The sequence below is a fragment of the Bradysia coprophila genome, unplaced genomic scaffold, assembly GCF_014529535.1.
Source record: "Bradysia coprophila strain Holo2 unplaced genomic scaffold, BU_Bcop_v1 contig_732, whole genome shotgun sequence".
NCBI classification, from domain to species: Eukaryota; Metazoa; Arthropoda; class Insecta; order Diptera; family Sciaridae; genus Bradysia; species Bradysia coprophila.
The window spans coordinates 1,177,114-1,201,011 of NW_023503972.1; the positions used below are offsets into that span (position 1 = coordinate 1,177,114).

General features: G+C 35.3%; 1 protein-coding gene and 1 long non-coding RNA gene across 2 annotated transcripts in view; one reads left to right on the forward strand and one right to left on the reverse strand.

Moving 5' to 3' along the window:
• Positions 1 to 23,898, forward strand: part of LOC119084098 (cholecystokinin receptor type A-like) — an 83,338-nt gene that overhangs the window by 15,465 nt on the left and 43,975 nt on the right. The window lies entirely within an intron of this gene.
• On the reverse strand, positions 12,819 to 22,430 carry LOC119084110. The gene is made up of 3 exons (XR_005089004.1): positions 22,419 to 22,430; positions 21,431 to 21,433; positions 12,819 to 12,938 (listed from the first exon to the last, which is right to left on the reverse strand). It is a non-coding gene; the product is annotated as an uncharacterized LOC119084110 (long non-coding RNA).

Here is a 23,898-nt window from a genome sequence, read left to right on the forward strand (position 1 = left end):
ATGTGAATTTATATTCTTAACGAAAACTATTTCTGATTGCTTTCTGGGTCGAATTTCACATATTTTATGGATATAACGCTCGAAAAAGTCAGCCATCTGGGTAACATTTTTCATTTTATATGTTTTGGAAAAGATGAAATTGATGAGACGAGAAATTGGGAAGTGGAGTGAAGCTTTGAAACTATACTGTCAATGAAAGTTCTGCTATTAACAATGTATCAGGAGCGTAGGAGTTTCACATGAGCAACTAAATGTCGAATTTTCAATTACACTAAATTTGAAGTAGCGGTGGTCAAATGAATAAAAGACACGACAGATTAACCCATATGGAAAGAGCGGCACGGAGATCGAGATATCAAGATTTGATATTTAGCAGGCTACTGAGGAAAAGTAAGGAATGCACGGATTTTTTTCATTTTCATGCGTTGTTTGACGCGTGAAATTTTTCTTGACTGTTTACAACATGGATGGGAAACATGGGAAAGTCCGAGGGAAAGTCTGTAAACTTGACCAGTCGGTGAAATGAAATTCACAAAAAAATTTCAACGCGAGATGAAAATGGTGTTGGGGAATCTCCCTCACGCGAATCATAGTATGCCCTCTTTTACAACATGTAATAAAAAGTCAAGATTGTGCGAGATTCACCACTTAGAGGTGAGTCTCGCACACCATCAATTTGTGTGGTGTGCGAGACTGCCCTACCCTACCCCATGAAAATTTTGACAGATGTGGTCACATTTTATGTCAAAATTTCGAAATGACAACAGATGTTGGTTCAGTGCAGTGACGTCGCCGCCGCTTGTTTTATCATTTTTCTGTGAAACTCTTCAACGTTTTTTTTAGCATACGGAATGAGTCATGTACTTTCCTCTTTGATTCAAACGGCAATCAGTCGAAAATGACGAGATGTATGCTGGAGGAAAAAGGTGTTCTAAAGTATATATTGCTGCGACTTAAGCTATCTGGTGAAACTCGATTTTCCATTAAAAAGTCAAATAAAGTGGGTTCCTCTTCCAAATTCATTTCGCTTACAAAATATATTCATCATCGTTCAATGAATTCAGAAATTTCACCGGCAATGGGGAAAGCACGTGCATTAATTTACCCACACGTGAACAGCTTATTGATAAGACACGTGTGCGAAAAAAACACGAAAAATATTGGGTGAGAGTGCCAAAAATCAAGATCGAAGCTTTGTATATGATTACAAACTCATGTCGTTTAAATGAATAATTTAGCAAATTTCTGACACAATGTAATTAATGTGCTTCCCTATTGATCCATTTTGAATAAATTTACATTTTAATCATTGAAGACTGAATTGAACGATGAGTGACGTACAAATCAGTTCATTTGGTTAATTCTTATTTCTTGTTCTCGTTGTATGATTAAGTGAAATGCAAACAGCATCAAAATTAATAAAACGTTTTTTTTTTAAGTTAACACCAAAATAGTTTCTAACTTTTAACAGGTTATGGACCCAGTTAAGTAAATTTTTAAATTTATATTATGGTGAAATAAAAGTCCATTATATTAGACTTTACTTCATTCACAGCGGCATAACGTCCTAAAAGCTAAAGAGTGACAAAAATCGTAAGCATACATCGATTCGGGAAAGTGAACGATACAACAATCGCTGACTACAACACCGATAGGCAACTCTTTAATTTATTAATTTAAGCTGGGCAGTGGGCATAGCCTCCACCGATCTGCATATAATGACAATCTAACAATCCTTAAACGATATTTTACACTTCGACGCAAGCGGTTCTAATTTATGTTTTTATAGAAAAAGAAAGAATTGGGTATGGCATGGTATGGTGTAGCGTGTTTTTATTTCTGAAACGAATGTAATTATCGTATCAACGCAAACATTTTTCGCTTTTTTTTTTAATGATGAAAAACATGCAATGTTCGTTGTGGTTTCATTCAGTCCTAAATTGATCAATTAAAAACTAATTTTTTTAGGTTAGGTCAAACATATCCGTCATCTATGTTAATGAGAAACGTTTATTACCATTGGGTGGGAATTGGGAAGCATCTTTGGTTCGATTCTTAATGTTAAACGGTTATCAACTCGATAATCATAGTCTACAATTCATACGAAGATTTTTTCATCAAATTGAATTTTTTTTTGCTCTCAGAGAGTTCTCATTAACATCAGAGTATAACGATATCAACGCTTTATGATGTCATTTTCGTCCAACAAACATAAGATTTTTCGAATCTTTACGCTTTAAAATGAATAGTGATGACGTAAGATTTGAAAATTATACATAAATTCTCCATCCAAAGTCACGTTTTACGTTTACGTCAAGTTTTTTTTAGAATCAACTTACAATAAGAGATGATCAAAATTTCCCTAACTCTAGGCACGCGTAGCACCCGAAAGGGACCTTATTATAGTTTATCTTTTGTTATTCTGTCAAACTTAACGAAAGAATAATTTTGTGTTGCTATGTGTAGCAGTACAGGCATCCCAAAAAAGATAAATTCAATGACAATCGGCTTTGTATGAAAAGCTCACAAACGGCTTCGGAAAATCTTTTGTTAAAATTTTTCTTAACGGTACTTTTCTCTGTAGCGCATTTGCAGCGTAAATTTATCTTTTTTGGGATATTGTAGCTAGACTAACGCAGCGTTAAATTGTTCCCATTTTTACGATATTATCTGAAATATGTTATCGGCTCATTTTTCCAACCGCTCAAAAATATTAAGGGTGGCCTCACACTCTGTCTTTTCTCCATTTATAACACGTATATCAATTATTTGTCAACATTCACCTGCGAATTATTGACAGTTTTACTAAGGCTACCCATATCACAGAGGAGTGAAGTGGATAGTGAGCTTTAACAATTCACACTTATTATTATTATTAAATAGGGCGTCTCCTTAATTGCTTAAGTAAACATGCACTTAGGCCGCCAGTGGGCCCATTGTGCTACACTTAACGAAACGAAACTTAACGAAAAGCAATTGATGTACGAGCCCTAAGCTTCCTATGCTTACTTGACAGCTGTGTTAAAACAATAGAATAGAGGCACGGTTTAAGTTGCCAGCAGACTTACACCGTTAAGAGTCAATTCGCCAAAACTTCGAACAACTTAAAAACAAGCCATCAGCGTTTTTCGGCGGGTACACAGTAATCGATTCAGTTGATCCTCCTGAGTCATTTGCAACAACAAAAAATCCTCGAAATAATTATGTTTTCACGACGGAAATCATGAAAAAATGTACTGCGCTAGGGTGACCAAAATAGTTTTGGTTGCATACCACCAAGAATACGTAACGCATTTATCTGAAATTATGGTCATTGGTAGAGGTGTTGACGCCGCATAAGCTGGCTTTAAAACATTTCGAAATTTTTCGTGTTTGTAGTGCAGTAGCTATTTTAGGGGGAAAAAATTCCAGAGTGTTTTCAAAAATTTACAACGATAGACTTGGAAGATATGGGTATCGTTGGGTAGGTAGTGACCTCTACTATCCATGACACCATAAACCTACCGCGGCACGACTTTCGTTGAGCATCAATTTGGATTGAAGTGTACTAACACAAAAAATTCTCTATAATTTCGTTTTTATTCGCCTATATTTAAATTTTTCTGACGTATGAGACAATTTTAAATCAGGGCTGTAGTTACTGCCACCTTACGCTTCGAGAAATTTCGTTTGGGGCCTATAAAATTTGAAACAATACCAACTGATTCAATTGTGTCATATGTTCCTCGGGTATCTCCCGACTTCCCAGTACGGCCAGTGCGGCACTGTATCAAGTGTATGCTAGTAAACATTATAAACATATTTTGTACGTTGACCACTTACCGGAAGGATTTAAAAAAAATTAAGTTCACGAATACGAAAAATTTGACATAGTTCCAAATCCTTCCAGTAAGTGGCCAACGTACAAAATATGATCATAATATGCCAGTAAACACTTGATACAGTACCGCACTGGCCATACTGGGTAGTCGATAGACATCCGAGGAACATATGACACAATTGAATCAGTTGGTTTTGTTTTTTTTTATAAATTTTATAGACCCTAAACGAAATTTCTCGAAGCGTAAGGTAGCAGTAACTGCAGCCCTGATTTAAAATTGTCTCATACGTCAGAAAAATTTAAATAGACGCGAAGAAAAGTGAAATTCTAGAGAATTTTTTGTGTTAGTATACTTCAATCAAAATTGAAACTCAATGAAAGTAGTGCCGCGGTTTATGGTGTCATGGATAGTAGAGGTCACTACCTACCCAACGACACCCATATCTTTCAAGTCTATCGTTGTAACTTTTTGAAAACACTCAGGAATTTTTTCCCCCTAAAATAGCTACTGCATCATATACACGAAAAATTTCGAAACGTATTAAAGGCCAGCTTATGCGGCGTCAACACCTCTACCAATGACCATAATTTCAGATAAATGCGTTACGTATTCTTGGTGGTATGCAACCAAAACTGTTTTGGTCACCCAAACGCAGTACATTTTTTCATGATCTCCGTCGTGAAAACATAATTATTTCGAGGATTTTTTGTTGTTGCAAATGACTCAGGAGGATCACCTCAATCGATTACTGTGTACCCGCCGAAAATCGCTGATGGCTTGTTTTCATGTTTCATACAACTTGGTTGAAGTTTTGGCGAATTGACTCTTAAGCCCTTCGTTTACGTTTTAGCAATGGAAAGTGGAAGGAGCTTCAATTGTTCACTCGTAAACGGAGCGCTAAACGGCGCAAAACTGAGACAAAATGGACGACTAGTGAATCCAACTTAAATCATCTTCAATCTTTCCTCAGTTTACTTGATAGCATTCACACGAATGGAGGTGAAACGGTGTGCGTTGTCTCAAGAGCCGTTGCAGCTTAAAGAAACCGTTATTAACGCGTCGAAAGTACATGGGGAAGGTTACATTCTTCACTGCAAAGTTGAATTACCTTTTTTTTTCTTCGTTCAATAAAATTTGTGTTTATAACGATACATTCAGCATTTATGCGATAACTTTCATTATTGCGGGTTGATGCACTGCAAAGTAGAATAAAGCTTAAAAAAAAGGAAGCGTGTAGGCGTAAGATCCCAAAATTTATTATATGAAAAATTCCTATACTTTACGTGAGTTTGATGAGTATTGTCGAGGAGACTTTAAGAAAAACCCGAATAAAAATCAATAAATAACAAAGTTTTCCCATTATCTTTTTTTTAGTTTGTTTAATGACTTGCTAATAAATATAAATATTTTCCGAAAATAAAATTCTGTAAAATTGTTTACTTTCTGTATCAGACCGACCGAGCAATAATAGGTATCATCGTCTTTAATTTCTTTTCCACTTCGTAAATGTTTTATTGGATTTTAAGTAGTAAAAAAAATGTTTTCGATTAAGTTGGGAGTCTCGTGTATATCTATTAACATGCTGCAGTCAGTCTGGTGGAATGAACTTGCAGTGGGAGTTGTGGGAAATGGCACAGAAATACGAACTTGGATTTTATTTAAAAAGCAATTGTCGAAGACATACAAACGATTTGTTTTTTTACGATGTGGTTGAACGAGCACAACTTGAGTAAATCTCAGCGATATTGAACGTTATTTTCTTCCCAGTTCAGTTCAGTTAACGTGTGTCAGTGTGCACTAAATTGAAAATCTAGACAAAACAACCAGTGCACTGCAGTGTGAAATCAATTTTTTAATGTCACTTAATACTAAAAATAACTGCGTGCACTTGATCGGGTAGATTGCTACTTTAAGGTCTGCAAAATGTTAAAGATGCTGTAGCTCAAATTTAAAATCTGAAAAAAATCATTAAAATCAGCTTCGCAAACTTAAAGTATGTCAACACTGAAGGTCATTTCAGTGCAGCGTCATATTTCGTTTGGTGTAGCACTAACGATTTCTATAGAATTGATGGAATGCGGTGAATATCATAGCATGAATGTAGAAAATTCTTTTAAAATCGTAGGTGCTACAATTCGAATTCACCTTAAACTTGGGTTAGTTCTGGTCTTAGCGGTTTTCCCACAAAATTTAACTCCACAGTTGTTTACAGCGTCATATTCGTGGTACAAAATCAAGTGCGTTCACTTTTGTGACGATCGCAAAAAGTAGAATTTTTAATGTTTCCATTACCAGAGAAATGATATGTTGGTACGCCTGTGGCGAGAAGGAATCTGAGGTTAAAAAATTGTGTACGGTATGGGAGAGAATTACATACGAATTCTCTCAAAAGATGTGCCAATTTTTTCGACATGCTCCTTCTATCTCACCACAACTTATCATTTCTCTGTTCTCTACACTTTCCACCTCGCTCTCAGCAATACAATTCACAATTAAAAGTGAGCGTAGTGACTCAATTTGTACTGCAGAAATCGTAAGTGAAGTTAAATTTAGTTAAAGAACCGCACCAGGGAACAATACCTTCAGTGCCTCATTTAGTAATTTCCGCAAACTTACCTTGGTAAACAATTCTAGAGTCAACGGATACAATTTACCAACAACCAGAACATGCGACCGTTTTATTAACCCACCAAAAGTCAGAATATTTATTTTGGTCAAACGTGACTCATCGATCCATTCCGATTCGAAAAGACAATACGTAAGCCGATCACTTGACAGTCTGATCTCATTGCTGAGACGTGCAATCATGAAAATTTCGGCAATGTTGTACATCAGCGTTCCAATGTGTATGGTTAGCTCCACTAATCCTTTGCCGACCTGGAAATGGAATTATTTAAAATTGATTCATTGACAGTGTAAAATGAGTTTTGTACAAAAGTTATACAATAAATTGAACCGCAGATGCTAAGACTTCCAGTAACAATTTGCAGGAAGAATAAATTGGTGAAAAAGGATGATAGATCGGATGTTAGTCTGAGATGGTCAAAAGAGTAAAATTTATGGAAGCAGAGAAATGACACGAATCGTCATACTTGCGAATAATTTGGTGATTATCCACGGCGTTCAAGAGGTCTTGTTGAAAAAGCATCTGCTTTGCCTTTACTGACATTTCACGTTGATTATCTCTTCCATCTTGACCCTTTATTTTACCCATATTCTTTAAATCCGTTCCCAGTATTTCATATCTTACGGCACAATTTACCATCATATACCAAATGATGATCGACATCAGAATCGAGAATAGGGATAAGTACACTCCGGTGAAGATGAATACACTCGCAACCCAGAATGAAATTGCACTGTTTCGCCAATCAAACGGAAACGCAATGTTGAAGAAAAGTTGTCGATCACTTCCAAAAAATGGAACGACTATCGTAGCGAAAATGACAGCCACATTAAGCGTTACAAACAGTACAACGGCAAGATCCGTAATTGTTTTCCGTTTCTCCTTCACCAACATGAAACTGGCATGATCTTGAACCGAAAAAATGCTGGTCTGCTCTAACATGTCCATCACTTCCTTTTTCCTCCAAATCAGAAATGAGAACTTGAAAATGGCCACTAGGACTATGATTGCCATTTCGGTTAAAAATATTTTCTCGTCGTTACTAGGACTTATGATTGCTCCCATGGAAATGGCTACTAGGTAGAGCAAATAGTCGACGGTATAGAATAATTGCATTCGCATTCCCGAGCCACGGCTCCATAGGCCGAGAAAGTACAGTAATACGAACAAATAATTAATGACTTTGCTCAGTTTGATTGAATACATCTTTTCATAAGGTCGCGTAGGAGTTGGTATCTTTAAGTGGTGTCTGCTTGGATGGAGCGAATATTACCGACTGATATGACTATCAACGCACAAATGAAATATAATAAACGGAACGTCGTCGTTATTATGAAATTATGGGGAGAATATTTATTTTAATTACAACTTTTAAAATGTTGTGACGAAACATTCTTTTATTTATTCATTTGTTTTAATTACAGTCCTGGGTCCAATCGATTTTTTTTTGTAAATAAATATTCCACCAAGGTGACTGTGAATGATTGTGAGAAGTATACTGGAAGTGGACTGGGGTTCACAACTGTGGACGCACTTTTTTCTACATTTGACCCGTGAACGTATATTAGTAGGAGGCTATGGCCGTAACATATAAATGGGACGCGACAACTTAGAATGTATATGCTAAATTGTTGTGCTAGGGCCGTAACGATATCCCTACGAAAACGTAGATCCATTTGGTTTTTATATATGTCGTTTTTCGCTATTCTATATTCATACCTATCAACCAGCACATGAATGAACATTTTTCGCTTCAAACTTTGAATGTTTTGGGGATGTCTCCCCTAGAGGGCGCTCTAATAAACTCAAGCTCGAATTACAGTGTAACTGTCTAAAAATTCGCAAAAGTAAGAATTATCAAATTTTGACATAGGTCTCTTTGATTAGGATCTATTTTAAGGAAATTTGCTCTGTGACTTTCCAAGTTGCTTTTGATGGCGTCGAGCCAGCCAACTTACTCCGAATCATTATTTTTACATTTTAACAAAAAATTAGCAATTTTTCCAGAATTTTTGAGAAATTGTATGAATTTTAGGAATTAAATTCCTTAAATTAGGCTCTGCCTGAGACCTCTCTGTCATTAAGAGCAATGAAAATTTTAAAATAAATCGAAAGTTGAATTTTGCCTCGAATTTTGCACATCACCGAAAAATCCAAGTTTGTAATTCTGCGGTTTCTGGTAGAAAATTGTCGTTTCCCGCAACTACTTAGGAAAATAGCGTTAGATGAGTATGCGACGCAAGTGGGATTGTGTTTCATTTTTTTTAATAATTAAGAGCGAACTGGTTCGAAAATCCTAACTTAGCCTAAGTTACGCCTCACAAACCAATTCCTTACATAACACATTTTGGCGAGCTTTAATGGTGTTACTTTTTCAAAAAAAGATTTTGGTTAAAAGAAATCTTAAAAAAATGAATATTTTTCCGCTCAAATGTAGACTAAAAATTTGAAAAGCGTCAATTGCTCTTAAGAGGTATGTGGAGTTGTTGTAAAGCATACATTTAGGCGTTTTCCAAATACTGTACGACCACAAATGTGATAAATTTCAATTAAAAATCGATTTGGTTGCAACAGTAGTTTGACCTGCTATGAGAAAATTAAGGGATACTAATAAACGACCGATAAATTAATTCAAAACTACCGATAAAAAATAATAAATGACCGATAAATACGGTACCGATAGAAAATAATAAATTATCGAGAGACAAATTCACAAGTACCGATAAAATTATTCAAAACTACCGATAACTTTTTACCGATAAAAAGTGATAAAATACCGATACGTTAATAATTTTACGACTATTCATCGGTCAAATTCCATTTTCTATCGGTAGTTTATTAATTTCTATCGGTAGTTCATTATTTTCTATTGGTAGTTCATTATTTTCTATCGGTAGTTCATTATTTTCTATCGGTAGTTCATTGTTTTCTATCGGTAGTTCATCACTGGGGCCTTTCTGTTGATTTTTCTTCGATTTCAAATGGAAATTTTTCTACTGAGGACCTTTCTGTTAATTTTTTTCGATTTCCAATCAAAATTTTCGAACTGAGGCCTTTCTGTTAATTTTTTTGATTTCCAATCAATTTAATCCAATCAATCAATTTTTGCTACTGAGGCCCTTCTGTTATTTTTTTTGATTTCCAATCAAAATTTTTCTATTGAGGCCTTTCTGTTAACTTTTTTTCGATTTCCAATCAGTAGGATTTCCAATATGTTCGCTAAAATGGGCTGCATTTGTTTGAACACTAAATGGTTGAAATTTAAAAAAGCCCTGCCGGGACTTCGCCCGACTGAGGCAAAAGGCCCTTCGGGAATCGCCCGAACACCCAGTATGGCCAGTTCGGGCCTGGACGGGGAGCCTCCGACATTTACGACATTTATAAATTGGTTTTTGTTGTGTTTTCATTTCTCTATTATTACTTCCGTTTTTTTTTCTATTTTGGTTTTTATATTTTTCGTATTGTCTAAAAAATCTTGAGCACTAAAAATTTATGTTTGACCAATCGATAACAACAATTGACCATTAACATTAAGTATTATAAACTGCCGATAGAAAAAAATTAAAGTACCGATAGAAAATGATTAACTACCGATACAAAATAATGAACTACCGATAAAAAATAATTAATGATCGATAGAAAGTATTAAACTACCGATAGAAAATAATGAATTACCTATGGAAAGTAATAAACTACCGATAGAAAATGATAAATGATCGATAAAACGACCAGTTTATCGGTACTTTAGAACTTTTTATCGGTAAAAAGTTATCGGTAGTTTTGAATATTTGTATCGGTACTTGGGAATTTCGCTATCGGTACTTTATTATTTTTTATCGGTACCGTGTTTATCGGTCATTTATTATTTTTTATCTGTAGTTTTGAATTAATTTATCGGTCGAATATAATATCCCAAAATTAAGCAGTTTATAAAAATTTCCGGAAACTATTAGTCAAATCTACTTGTTATTGAAGGCTTCGTGGTCGTTTTTCCTCTTCAAAGAAGATTCTGCTAAAATACAATATGAAACGCCCAAATGTAGGCTACAGTTTTAGCCAAGCACCAATGTCTCTTCGGTCTCTCAAATAATCTAACAAAATCTACCAAAATTCATATGTACTTATCGTGAGTAAGATTCTAGAGCAAAACGTCCTACAGTTACTATAGGATCTAGCGAATCTAGACTCGAGATAAACCTAGCAGTCCACTGTAACTCGTACAGGACCAAAGATTGTCGTCTTATATACTCAAAGCGTTCATATGCTATGCATACACATCAATTTACAGGTACATGGACGAGTCTCCTTAGCTAATTGAACTAATCCCAGTAAAATATATGTCGAAGCTTACACAAACAATTAAGTCTTGCGAAAATCTGCTGATATTTATTTTATATACAGAGTCATGTTTGACATTAAAATACCTCTAACAATCCATTTGTTACGAGAGATTTACTAAAATAAATCCAATTTAAATTGGACTGCTCGAGAGCATAATGTTACCTTCGAAAAACATCTGCTGTCGCAAAAATATCCTCTACTTTGATACTAATTTTGTGCCACGACGCGATCTAACGATTCATACCGTGTTTTCTAAATTTAATAATTAAACTAAGTACAAATAATACGCTTAAAGAATCGCTTTTAATATATACATATCCCGTGTGCACCGTACGACGAACGAACGAAACACCTGTATAATCCATAAATGTAGGTAGGTAGGACATGCTATAAGCAAAATATTGTATGCATAACGGATTCAATTTTCAGTGTGAAAATGAGAGAATTCAATTTTCCTCATCCAGAATTTGTGAATGAATTAGTTTCAGTGTTTTAACGGTATTTTTACTTCTTCTTCTTCTTTTTTTGTCCCTTTTGTTCCATATAGAAGAGGGAAATATATGAAAAAGGACAAGCGAACATAAAATGGGATTTATGCGAAGATAAACAGGTTTGACATTTATATTATGCTACGGGGGGTGAATGTCCGTCGTTGGTATTACTGGATAATTTTGTTATATAAATGTAACGAGTTGTAATGTGATAATTAATTGCAATTTAATGACCGACAAGGCATTTGACAGTTTAGGTCTAGACTCTAATTCACTTCAAACACTATTCCAAACACAAAACGCAAAATTGTGTAGAACTGTTTGACCATTTAATAGGAAATTTGGGCTTTACACGAATACTTTTTCCGGTACAACAGCCTTTTGCGGCCAGTAATTAGTTCAGTCTGAATCAGGGCCATCTAGCATGATTTTCAAAACACGCTTCAAAGTGTGTAAAATAACATTCTCTGAGGAAAGTTAGTCACAAAAAACTGGTATCCGCCTAAATGTAGGCTAAGACATATGCATACAAATTCATCGTATTAGGCAGGAGCATACATTCGCCTGGCGGACAGGGGCGAATGTATACTACTACGTCATACGAGTCATTCAGTTTGTACATCATTGCATCCACCAAACACACTTCAACTACCCAAATTATAAAGCTTGAGTAAACTGTAGCGCGTTATTAATGCGAGATAATCTACAAAAATTCTAATAAAATAGATTCCGTTCTATATAGAGTTGTCTTAGGTTATAGATTACTGAAACTGAATCTACTACTTCATAGCTTTCATTAAGTTTAGCTGGTTTCTCGGAGTGCTTCGGGTGATACAAGTTTATAATACACCGAAAATTGTTCAAACAGCTACGCGCTCCTCAAACTTATCCGAAACGTGTTGTCCAATGATCGATCCACCTTACCGTATAAAGTACCACTTCAATCAACGTCTTCCTAATTGTTAATTGATAATAAACAATTAAAATGCGAATTAGCCGGAAACAATGAACTTTTGTACAATACAGAAAAAGTTTCCACTATGCAACAACTAAATCGCTTCCAACCCAACCGGCGACGACATGACGAAATTCAATTTTCAAGTTCAACATGTGTGTGACACATAACAGTCAGAAACGATACGTTCGCATGAAAAATATATGTGTTGAAGAAGTGTCTATCACCTTGCTAAAATCAATATTTGATAAATTGTATTGACATGTAAGTTAAATGGGTTTAATATGGGTTTCATGGGTGATAAGGATAACGTTACCGTAATGTGACACTCAACCATATGTAACAGAGGTTTGATTTGATTTACGTTTTATGGCAGACGGTGTACCTGACTTCAAACGTTAGTGAACTGTGAGCAAAAAGTATTGACTTACACACCAAAAAGAAACGAAGAGACTGTTGATCCAAATAATTATGCACGATGTACCATCGCTAAAATTGAGCAAAAAATAAAATAAAATTGTTTCATCATTGTCTTCTTCATAGGACAGGGAGCCGCCAACTAAATTTGAGGCGTAGATTATGAATTTTTCACCCGTGCGGCGTGAATAACCTGATTTTCTCCACACAAATACAGTGAGAAGATGGCATTTTGTTGACGCTCTCTCTATCTCAATTCAGGTGAGAAAATTTTTATTTTCTCTCCTCTCGGTCCTAAGGAAGAGTGCTTTTTCTCTTTGCAACTGTCACTTTGTTTTGGTTTTGAAAATGGTGAAACAAATTGATGTGTTTGTTTCGTGGGTAAAAACGGTTATTTACGCCACGTTCGGATGAAAAATTATGTGTTCACATCGGGGAGTAATGAGAAATTACGACTCGAGCGAATTGCCCTCGCTTCGCTCTGTTGAAAATTTCCTATTGTCTCTCCTTGAAAAAAAAAACCATTGTTCACCACATTCGGGCGTAAGTGGCACTTGTGATTGCGGCAACCTGTCATAATATAACCATAAGTTCTATAGTATCGCTATTTATAGGTCTTTGGTGTAGCACTTCATAGATTTAATAGATGGAATGTGGTGAGTATGAGATCTCGAACTTGTTGGAAACGTATTTCAACACTGAGATAATTCTATATGGAATTCATAAACGCTACACTTAACACACATGGCGCTGCACTCGAATCTACCTGAAATAAGGTTCGGTGTGGTTTTACGGATCTGTGTTGTTACGGATTTTTCTCTTATTCGAATAGCCGCATCTGACATTTCTTGGTCGGCTATCTGACCTGCATCTTAAATACTACTACGTTAACAGTTCATTTGAAATGCCAGACGCTTGAAAATCTCTTTCTTCCAATTTTCTTTTTTTCTATTTCTGAATAACGTTAAGGAGGTTTGCGGTGTAGAGTATTTGCGCTTATATTCCTTTTGGTATTTTGATATATATTCTTGTAACGATATTTTATTTCAACATTGTTTACTCGTTTGTGGGTATATTTTGTGTAAATATTGTCTTATCTGTTGTAGAAGTTGATTTTTCGGTCAACAGAGAGTTAATTAAAAGCTTTTGAAGTTCTGTTTGACGGGATCTCAAATTTATTTACTTTTCGATAGGCTGATGTTTGGAAATAATCCAGAAAGAAAGCTGCGAATTATTTCTTTTTATTTTCGAAAGGCATTCTTGTACATTTCAGAGAAGAAAAAAAAATACGTCGAACTCAATGAAGTATGAATCTTGAAACTTGATTTATATATAATGTCGAGTAGTGTAAGGAGGATAATTTACAAAGTAAAGAAGAAAATTCTTTGACTGAAAACACACGAGCACTTTTTCGTCACTGAGATCAAGATTATACATAGGGAGGTGATCGCCATTATTTCATTGTATTGCAAAAACTATCTGTTGGCTATCGGTAACTCTAACTGCATTTTCTTACGACATTTCGAGTCAAATGAAATTACAACAAAGTTCGGCCCCAGTGATCGGCGTAACCTCCTCATATGCAACCCTTACATCATCATCATCATCATCATCTCTATCATCTGTATCATCATTGACAATATACGACTTCGCTAGCTATAAACTTCTGGTCAAGTTGGATTCAAAGATCGAAAACGAGCATAATTGTCGATCTGAACAAAGCCAAATTGCTCGTGTGTTTTCGGCCTCAACGATTGTTCCTTTCTTAGCAGAATTCTGTATACTTTGAAGTAGCGAATATTCGTTTTCTAAAAACTGTTGAAAACTCCACTACACACTTCATCCTCACCTCTTTTCAAAGTCGTACATATAAACATCACCACAAAAAAATCCAAATAAAAACTCAATTTAGCGGGTACTTTCTGATATATTTTTTCTAGGCAATAATTGCCGAAGGTGGCATAACCTAAACCAATTGAGTATGCCGAATAGAATCGTTTTTACTGGGATCGTATGACCTTTAACCAGTGTAAAATACGTTGTTTATACAGTGTATAATGTACACCGTCCTTACTTTTTTTTATTCAGTCTAGTACATACCTTGCAGCGAAGCGAAAAATGACGGAAAATGAAGAGATGATAATATGGCGATAAAGACACGTCGCTTCGACAGAAAGGAAAGATCTGTTAACCAATGGAGGCGCCACAATTTAAATACTTCGTTTTTTGCTCTCTATTTCCTGGCGAAATAACTTCACTCTTGCAAATATCTATATGAAATGTCATAGCATTGAAGTTGGTGCACAAAAACATAGAGTCATTTTATAGTAACGTAATAGAATTTAACAAAAAATTCTATTACAGTCATACACAATTAAATGCACCGTCATATTATAAATTTCCAATTTCTCCAACCTCATTTCTCCATAACGAGTATAAAGCGAAATGAGTGAAGTAAGCAAGATAAGAGAAATAAGAAATTTATGATAAGGCTGTACATTTGAATGTGCATGGCTGTACATTTGAGCTTCAGTTGGACACCGAGGACACCTCGGTTGGTCTGTAGAGGCACGACATTTTATTTTTCAGTACTGCATTGTTTGCGCTTTATTTTCACGCGAAATAACTTCACTCTGGATAATTTATATGAAATGTCACAGCAGAGAAGCCTATAGATCATCTTCAAGTTACGGTACTTTCAAACGTAACCTCAGATTATTTTCGTTGTGTTTTATTTAATCCAAACTTTTATGTCAAAAAAGAGCTGCCATTTGAGTACTAAATTTAGAATCCTGTGTAAAAAAAAACGAATGAACAATGGGCGGCGGTTCAAAATCTTTCGTTCAAGTGACATTATTTTTAACGTGGCGATGGCAGTTCTTAACGTGGATGGCATTTCCAACCGCCTTTAAGATGATCTATTACGTTGGAGCTTTAGTTTGAAAACATCAATTCCCTATAGATTTCTTCAGTTGGCGAAACTAATGACAGTACCCAGTTCACTTTGACTAGTTAGTTCAAGTTGTTCAGTACACTTTTAGTAAGAATTTTCAGTTTATTTGTTTTCGCATCGAAAAATTCAAATATTTCCCCGTTTCGTGAAGTTTTCTGTCAGTTAGAACACAAAATTTGGCATGCGATTGCACTGCCAGTGCTCAAAATTTTGATCTATGCTCCCTCTGCCAATTTTTCGCTTCAACGTACTAGATCAGGCAAAATTGTACAGAAATTTCGTTTCACTCCGGATGTGTATAACTTAGCGTTGACGAATGTTTTAATCAAATACACCCACCTCAAATCAAGTCGATTTAAATGAAATGCAATGCTCTATTAGAAAGTATAATTGAATTTTTTCATAGTTCAAAAATAAACTGTCGGGTATCTTCTCACGTCTCGTCTACCTACATCGAACTATGAACAAGAAAATGAAATTATTTCAACCTCATTCATATTATTATCTAATATTGAGAATTGTGAGAGTAGAAATATCTTTTTCGTCCGATTGTATAGGAACTTTTTGTATTTCCGCTTCCATAATTTTTGCCAAATTTAATTTGCACGAGTTCTCTCTTTCCTACACCATACAATAAAAGACAAACTGAACTTTTTGCGTGATAAACGTGACTTTTCGATACTTTTACGGAGGTGCCGATTCGTGTGTATATAAAATGTTCTTCTATATAAATAAGCTGTTCATTAAATGGAATTTTATATTCATATTTTATTCAATTTTCGTTTCTGGATAGAGACAAATTGTGTACACTTTTGTCCCCTTTATTGGTTAATTTCAAGAAGAAAAAGTACCACGATTCAGTTCGGCTCGTGGTGCAAGTAGGCATGATAAACGATGTAAATAAAATTGAAATCGGTTCAAATGTGGTATAATATAATCCACCTTCAGCCTTCATGTAAATAATCATGTTCACAAATGAAAAAGACTAGTGGAATGGGTGCAATTTAATTATGTAGTGCAGGGCAGTTGCATTGGGTTTGTCAATTTCATAGTTCCGTTTTCTCTTTGACTTTGATAGCTTTGTGGTGCAAACTATTGATTATTTTTTAAATAATTTATTGTCGTTAAAACTGTGAAAAGTAACGCACTCATCTCTATGCCATGAGATCGTTCAAAAATTACGTAACGCTTTTTTAGTGCCGTCATCAAAATTAAATCTTAAATAACTCGCAGCCGGCGAAGTTGAAACTATGTTCTACCACTCCAATATAGATCTCTTCGTTTGGTGAAACTGATGACGGAAACGTGAGGAATGGTGGGGAAAAGTGTGCAAACTAATCGAAACCAACTTCACACTTTCACATAGTAATGAATAAGTGAATGCGTCCAATTCTTTGAAATGAATGCAAATGAACTAAATACGGGGCATTCCCTTAGAAGCAAAGTTGGTTGTCAGTAGTTTGCACACAAAACCGAACCGTCGATCGTCACGCCAGCAGTCATTTTAGTGATCTATACACTAAAAAGTCAACTGAATAAATTGTATTAAATGACAACTGTCACGTACACGGAGGCAAAATGGAATGAATACGGATGACTGTGAGGCCACCTTAAAAATGTGGTATTGAGCAAAATTTAACCTTCATAGAGCGCATATTACTCGTGCCATCAGAATTTAATTTTGATGGAAGCACTGAATAGCCTTAAGTAATTTACGAATCATTCCTATGTCACATCACCACAGAACTTTCATCCAGTTTTAAACTGAGGCACATCATAGTTATAGAAGGGAGTAAAGAAAGTAACGACAGTTTGCGCTATGCTAGTTGCTTTGGTTGAGGTTATGTTGACACGTCAGATCTTACTAAGATTTTCTTACATTTCTACGAGGAAAATTACGCCTGTTCGACTTTTAAGAAACATCATTAATTCCCCTTGTCGTCGTCGATCAATTGTTAATACACTCAAACCTATGAAAATAAATTCTTTCTGTGGGAATAACCAAAGCAACTATGCCTTCACATAACGACGTACGCGAAAGTGCTAAATTTTTTCGCTCTCGCTCCGCTCTGGCCGCAAAACTTTGCTCTTGTTGGAATTTTCTACTTTCTTCCCTCGGGTAAGAAATGACTATTTAAGAGATTATTAGAACAAATCCCGAAACCTATTGGATGAGATAAGGGTTCATGAATGTCCTTAAGTCCTTAAAATTTCGAAGTCTATCAATCTATGAAATTTCGTTCATTATGAACAGGTCATGAATTGCGCCGTATTTAATCGTAATTGATTAATTTAACATATTCTGTCGCTGACAACGTAATTGTGTATAACTTTCATAATTCCTACACACTACCCTTTCCTTAACCTATTTTGGTTACCTCTGCGTCTATTCTAAGACTTACAATATTCTAAAATTACCATCAGCACCAATTCATCTCCGAATAAAATTTCAATATGTTTTGAACAATTGAATTTAGAAAGCACATTTTAACGCTTACACACGCAATAAACGATGTATACGATGTAGCATTCATCTGTGGAGTACATCCACCTCGCTAATATACTTTAAAAATTCTTTCATGATGAACGATTATTCGTTGCTCGGGGTAATGATAAAATAGCTCTTTCCATTCGCGACGTTTAAATTTATAGCCAAAGAAATCCTTCATTGGAAAAATAATTTTATTGGAAATTGGTTTTTCTATCGAAAATAATAGTATTATGGCTTTGTCGAGCATTATATACGATTTGATTCGTTAGCGAACAAAATTCTATATGCACGCTGGTATCATGGCTTTACGTTAGTGAAGGGCCGTGACGCAAGTCCGTTCACACCGAAAAATTTGACAAAAATGTATTCCGCAGGACTGAGGAACACGAACTTATTGACTTTTCCCCCTTTGCTCCTACTACCCCCAAAGTATTTTATTTGTAATCCTGGGGGTTCATACGAGTTCAACGAGCTATCACACGCCTGATAAGGTTAAGATTTGGCCGAGATATTAAATTTCAAAACTTGGAAATTTGTATGAAGAAATGGATTTTCATACATTTTGAAATTGATGAATTTTACCAACCTTTGTCACTCTGTTACTTTGTCACTTTGTTACAACGAAACTTTTGAATTCACCGGTGGATTTGGCTGAAATTTTCAGGGTATGTTAAGGACGTAATTCTATGAAACTAATTTGAAGGAATTTTTATAAAAGCTTATAATTTCGGAGCTATGAGCGTGTTAAGATATTGAGCTATGGGACCTATAACTCAGAAAATGTAGCAGATAGAAAGTTCGTTAAAAAGCCAAATTTTTAGAGTTTTAGATTCTAGTCGATACGTGTTTCATTGTTTCCCTAAAAAGTCGCTTATTTGGGAGCTATGACCGTTTTAAGTGCGAGCTATGTCAGCCATAACTTGGAAAATACAGCAGATAGAAACCTCGTGTAAAAAACTTTGCCACTTTTTGACGCAAACTTTTTTATTATAATTTTCTTCCTAAAATTTTTATGGTAAGATTTTTGCTGATAAAACTTTCGCGTACTTTCCTCATCAGCTGCCATTTGTGACGCATATCTTTTTGCGTGTCGAATCTGTAAGCGTCACCTACACCGATATCAGTACTTTTGTAAGTGGATAACAGGACTTGCGTCACACCTCCACTGTAAGTGGTTTTGGGCGATTAGGTATACATACCACACACATAACATTGTGCTACAATTTGAAACGTTTATCGCTTTATGGAATTTACTTTTACATATTTTCTCTGATTTCTCGTGGCTTTTCCAGCACAATAAATTTAGCTTTCAGTCGCATTTTTGCCTTTGAACCTGAAGTGCTGCCACCTCATTTAGCATTTATTTCAAAATGGAATTATGGTGGAACAACAGCGATTGTTTCTATAGATGCATACGTTTGTTGAGAGTGGTAAAATACCCAACACAAAGGCCATAATTTATAGAGCATTTTGAAGGGATGCAGCCAACTCAATACCAATACTTCAGTCCCTCGATAAATATTAGGAAGATTGAAAATTTCCACTTATAGTTTATGAGTTGAAGTTAAGAGTTATAAACACGACAGAGTAGAGTTAACCAGGCAGTAGCGCTGATTTGACTAGGGACCTGAAGAATCTAGTAGCCCAATATTTTTTGCGAACAAAATTTTTCAATTTATGTCAGTGTTCATTTGAGTTCATTTTTATCCAGTGTATTAGGTCCCTTATTTGACGTTTCGAAAATGAACCGCTACTGCCTGGTTTATTTTACTCTGCCGTGGTTGGAAATTATCGGTGTTGTGGAACCTGACACACGAAACAAAAATGTCACTTGATCGCTTGCTTACATTGATCCGTTTAGTGCGGCGTAAGCTTATTGCTGATTCATTAAAAACAACAGAAACCTCGGAGACCAAGGATTAAGCTTAAAGCTTTAATCGTAGTCACTTGGTTTTAAAAAAAGGAATCAATTCAGTCTCATATCAGTCGACAGTTCAATCTCAAAGCTTCATTTTTGCATTGCTTTTGTTTGACAGTCCGGGTGAAATATTTCTTAAACGGAACGACAGTGATTCCAGCTTAACACAAGGTTGTATATGAGGAGGTTACGAAAAAAAAAACATGGCGGCTATCTGTAACTCAAACTGCATTTCAGTACAGATATCCCAAAAAAGATAAATTCAACGACGATCGGCTTTGTATGAAAAGCTCAGATGCGGCTTCGGAAAATCTTTTGTTTTAAATTTTTCTTACGGTACTTTCCTCTGTAGCGCAATTGCAGCGTAAATTTATCTTTTTGTGATATCTGTACGAAATTTCAACTGAACTGAAATTGTGCTATAATTTTGTATGAAAATTACAGCACAGTTCGGTATAGTTTTCGCATAAAAGCCCCAGCTATGCACGCGCTTAGTGGTATGGTTTGTAGCACTGCATAAAAATGCGGTCGAATCCGATATTTTGAATTTTTGTATGGGAATTCACATTCAAACGTTGATATCTCCCCTGTTTTTGAAGAATAAGAGCCATATTTTGCTAGGTTTGCATCTTTTATGGAGTTTTATCGATTGACATACTCATTTGTGTGAAATAGTTAGAAACAAATTTTTACTCAACATTTCACACAAATGAGTATGCCAATCGATAAAACTCCATAAAAGATGCAAACCTAGCAAAATCTGGCTCTTATTCTTCAAAAACAGTGGAGATATCAACGTTTGAATGTGAATTCCCATACAAAAATTCAAAATATTGGATTCGACCGCATTTTTATGCAGCGCTACAAACCATACCACTAAACGCGTGGATTGGCTTACCCTCCTCATATACGACCTTGTCTTAGCACCACTAACTTTATTTCTTTTGGGTTTTCAGTCATTTCTTTCATTCACATTCACTTTATGTAATGGAACGAACCGAGTGTTCTATAGCACTGTTCGGAACAATAAAATTAATTTTATTATCAACCTTGCAAAGTTAGTTATCTTAAGTGGACTACGGAGATGTACTTAAAGGTGCAGCGAAATGTTATTATCGGAACGGGAAGAACTATCAGGGTCACACATTTGTTTGTTCGTTGACTATATATGGTGCATTCCAAAATACAGATTCATTGTTTGATTCTTCAAATAGCATACGAAAATTCTAGGGATCATATTACAGTAATTAACAGTATTTATAACACGAACAATGTATAAAAGGGGATTCAAAAATTTGTGCCGGCTTATGTTAATTAAACGTCTGGTACACCAGTAATAAAATAAATTTTTCCGCGCAAATGTTTCGGAATGAGTTCTTCTGAAAATTTTCTGAAGTGCTATTGGGCTACATAAAACTTTCTTTGTCTACTTTTCATTCCATTAATAGTGAACAAACTCATTTTGTACATATAGACATTGTATCCAGTTAACGAAGAATTTTTAAATTAAAGCTCCCCCCGTTCATTGAATGCTACCGTACAACTGAAAGCAATGCATGGAAGAAAGCGGCATGATTCGCATTCTCGTTTCTCTCTTTGAATAGGCAACAATATAACCGTAATTATACCTCCCCGCCTGTTCTAGGTTGAATCAAAGAGCTCGTCACAATCCACATCCAATTCGGTATAACGTTAGTTTAGTGTATTATGGTGGAGATTAGTTATGTTCAGAATTTGCATAGACAAAAGAATTTTAATTGTCTCGGGGAGGTTTTTTTTTCTCATCATTTGAAGCATAAATTTCTTTTTCCGTTTCATTAATAAATGTATGTAAATGGAAATGGTTTTCATTCATTGTTGTTTTTGACATAAACAAATAATTGGAATTTGGAGTTAGCGAAAGAGAGGAGAGAGTTGAAACGAAGATGATTGCTTCTGACGAGGCAATTAAACATGCATATTCTATTGAAAGACACACTCAAGTGGAAATTATCTGGTTAAAACGAGACGCTTCAAAAGTCGTAATTTTTGTTTGAATATGCATTATGAGAGTGGTGTCGAATTTTGTTTTGATTGGGGGATCGGGAGACTACACAAACAATTTACAGAAATTAAGAATGTTTTAAATGCAATATCTCGGCTAAATCTTAGCAGATTTTGTCCTACAATAGCTCGTTGAACTCGTACTGACGCCAGGTTACGAAAACGCCAATTATGAAAAATGGGCAAAAGGATAAACGTCCAAAAGTTGTCTCTGATTTTACTAAATTTTCTTAAATTTTTCAAAACTCACCAAAAGTATGTCGGAAAATGTTGACAAAGTCAATAAAATATGAGAAATTTGTGCTCAGATATGAAAACAGATCATTTCACGTGGATGGGCAAACCACTACGTAATGGTCAACTTTCGCATGGGGCAGGCAATTTTTTCTTTTTACCCGCTGCATCACCGGAAAACTCGTTTTCCATCAACATGATAGGAGCATTAACACTCGTTTCCCGTGTGTCTTCACGAGAGAAATATATTTGGAGACTGTTGTTGTGATGAATGTGGTCGCCTTCGGTTCCACACTAGTCAAAATAAAAATCTCCAAAATAGATACTGTTTCTGTTATGCATTTCTTTCATGAAACAAGGCAGCATTGATATAGCATTGCAAACATGCACTTCCATCATTGATTTGCGAAAAGAGCCATTTAAGCACTGCAACAGCGGAAGCGAAAAGAGCCTTTAAGCACTGCAACAGCGGAAGCGAAAAGAGCCATTTACGCACTGCAACCGCGGAAAATGAGTCATTACTTTATTGGCATGAGCATGAGCGTTAAAGCTCACTGGGAAAATAACTTGAAAATAACTTACAAATCAGAGAAACGATAAGTTGGTACGTCTGTAACGAGATGGAAGGAACTTGTGAATGACAGCTGCCTCCTATGGTAGAGAAAGTGAGTGAATTTGTATGCGATTCTCTCACATTCTCTCCCATAGGAGCCAACTGTCATTCACATATTCCTTCTATCTCGCCACAGGCGTACCAACTTATCATTTCTTTGATGCAAATGGATTATTTCTCAAATTTTGCTTGACATTCGATCGACATATCAACGTGTTCGTTTATTTTGTGTATGTTATACATACGTAATATCGGTTTACTTTAGCTTCAGTTTGCGTATTGTCTATTTCCGTCTACGTATTGCCAGTTTATACCTATTTAGTCTGAGGTGAATACAGAAACACGGTTTTTAGAGTAGAGACTTCTTGCTGTCAAGTTTCTTGTGTTCTTTAGACCTACACAGCTTTTTGGCCATTCGAGTAAGTATTTCGTCTTGCCTACTAAAATATGGCATGAGTTATGTAAGTAATAGGACTAGATCTATCATTTTTTTTTTTTTTTTTTTTTTTTTTTTTTTTTTTTTTTTTTTTAATAACCCATGTCGAGATTATTACATCTTACTGATCCTATTGCGTTTTAATGTCTTACGCAAAATCTTTTACGTCCGTAATTTTCAACATACGTTTTGTTATATAACGGCACATTAAAATGCCAATGTAGTCATGGAAGATTTAATAATAAAATCTCAATTTATTGAAGATTTATTTTTGTGAAGCACAAAATTTTGATGAAAAATATTGTCGCTGTGAAGAGATATTAGAGCTCTTTAGTACACGTTTTAATATTATCAATATTGTCTAGCCTCGATGTTGAAAACTACTTGAATAAAGCCAATCTTGTATGCTCCACTCAGACAGTTTAAAAAATATAATAAAAACTTAAAATAAAATTTTATTTTTATGATTACTCAAAATTCATATGAATGGTAAGCGGCATCAATAAATTTACCTTTTTTCTTTCATTCTTTTCATTTTGATTCTTTTTATCGTTAAAAT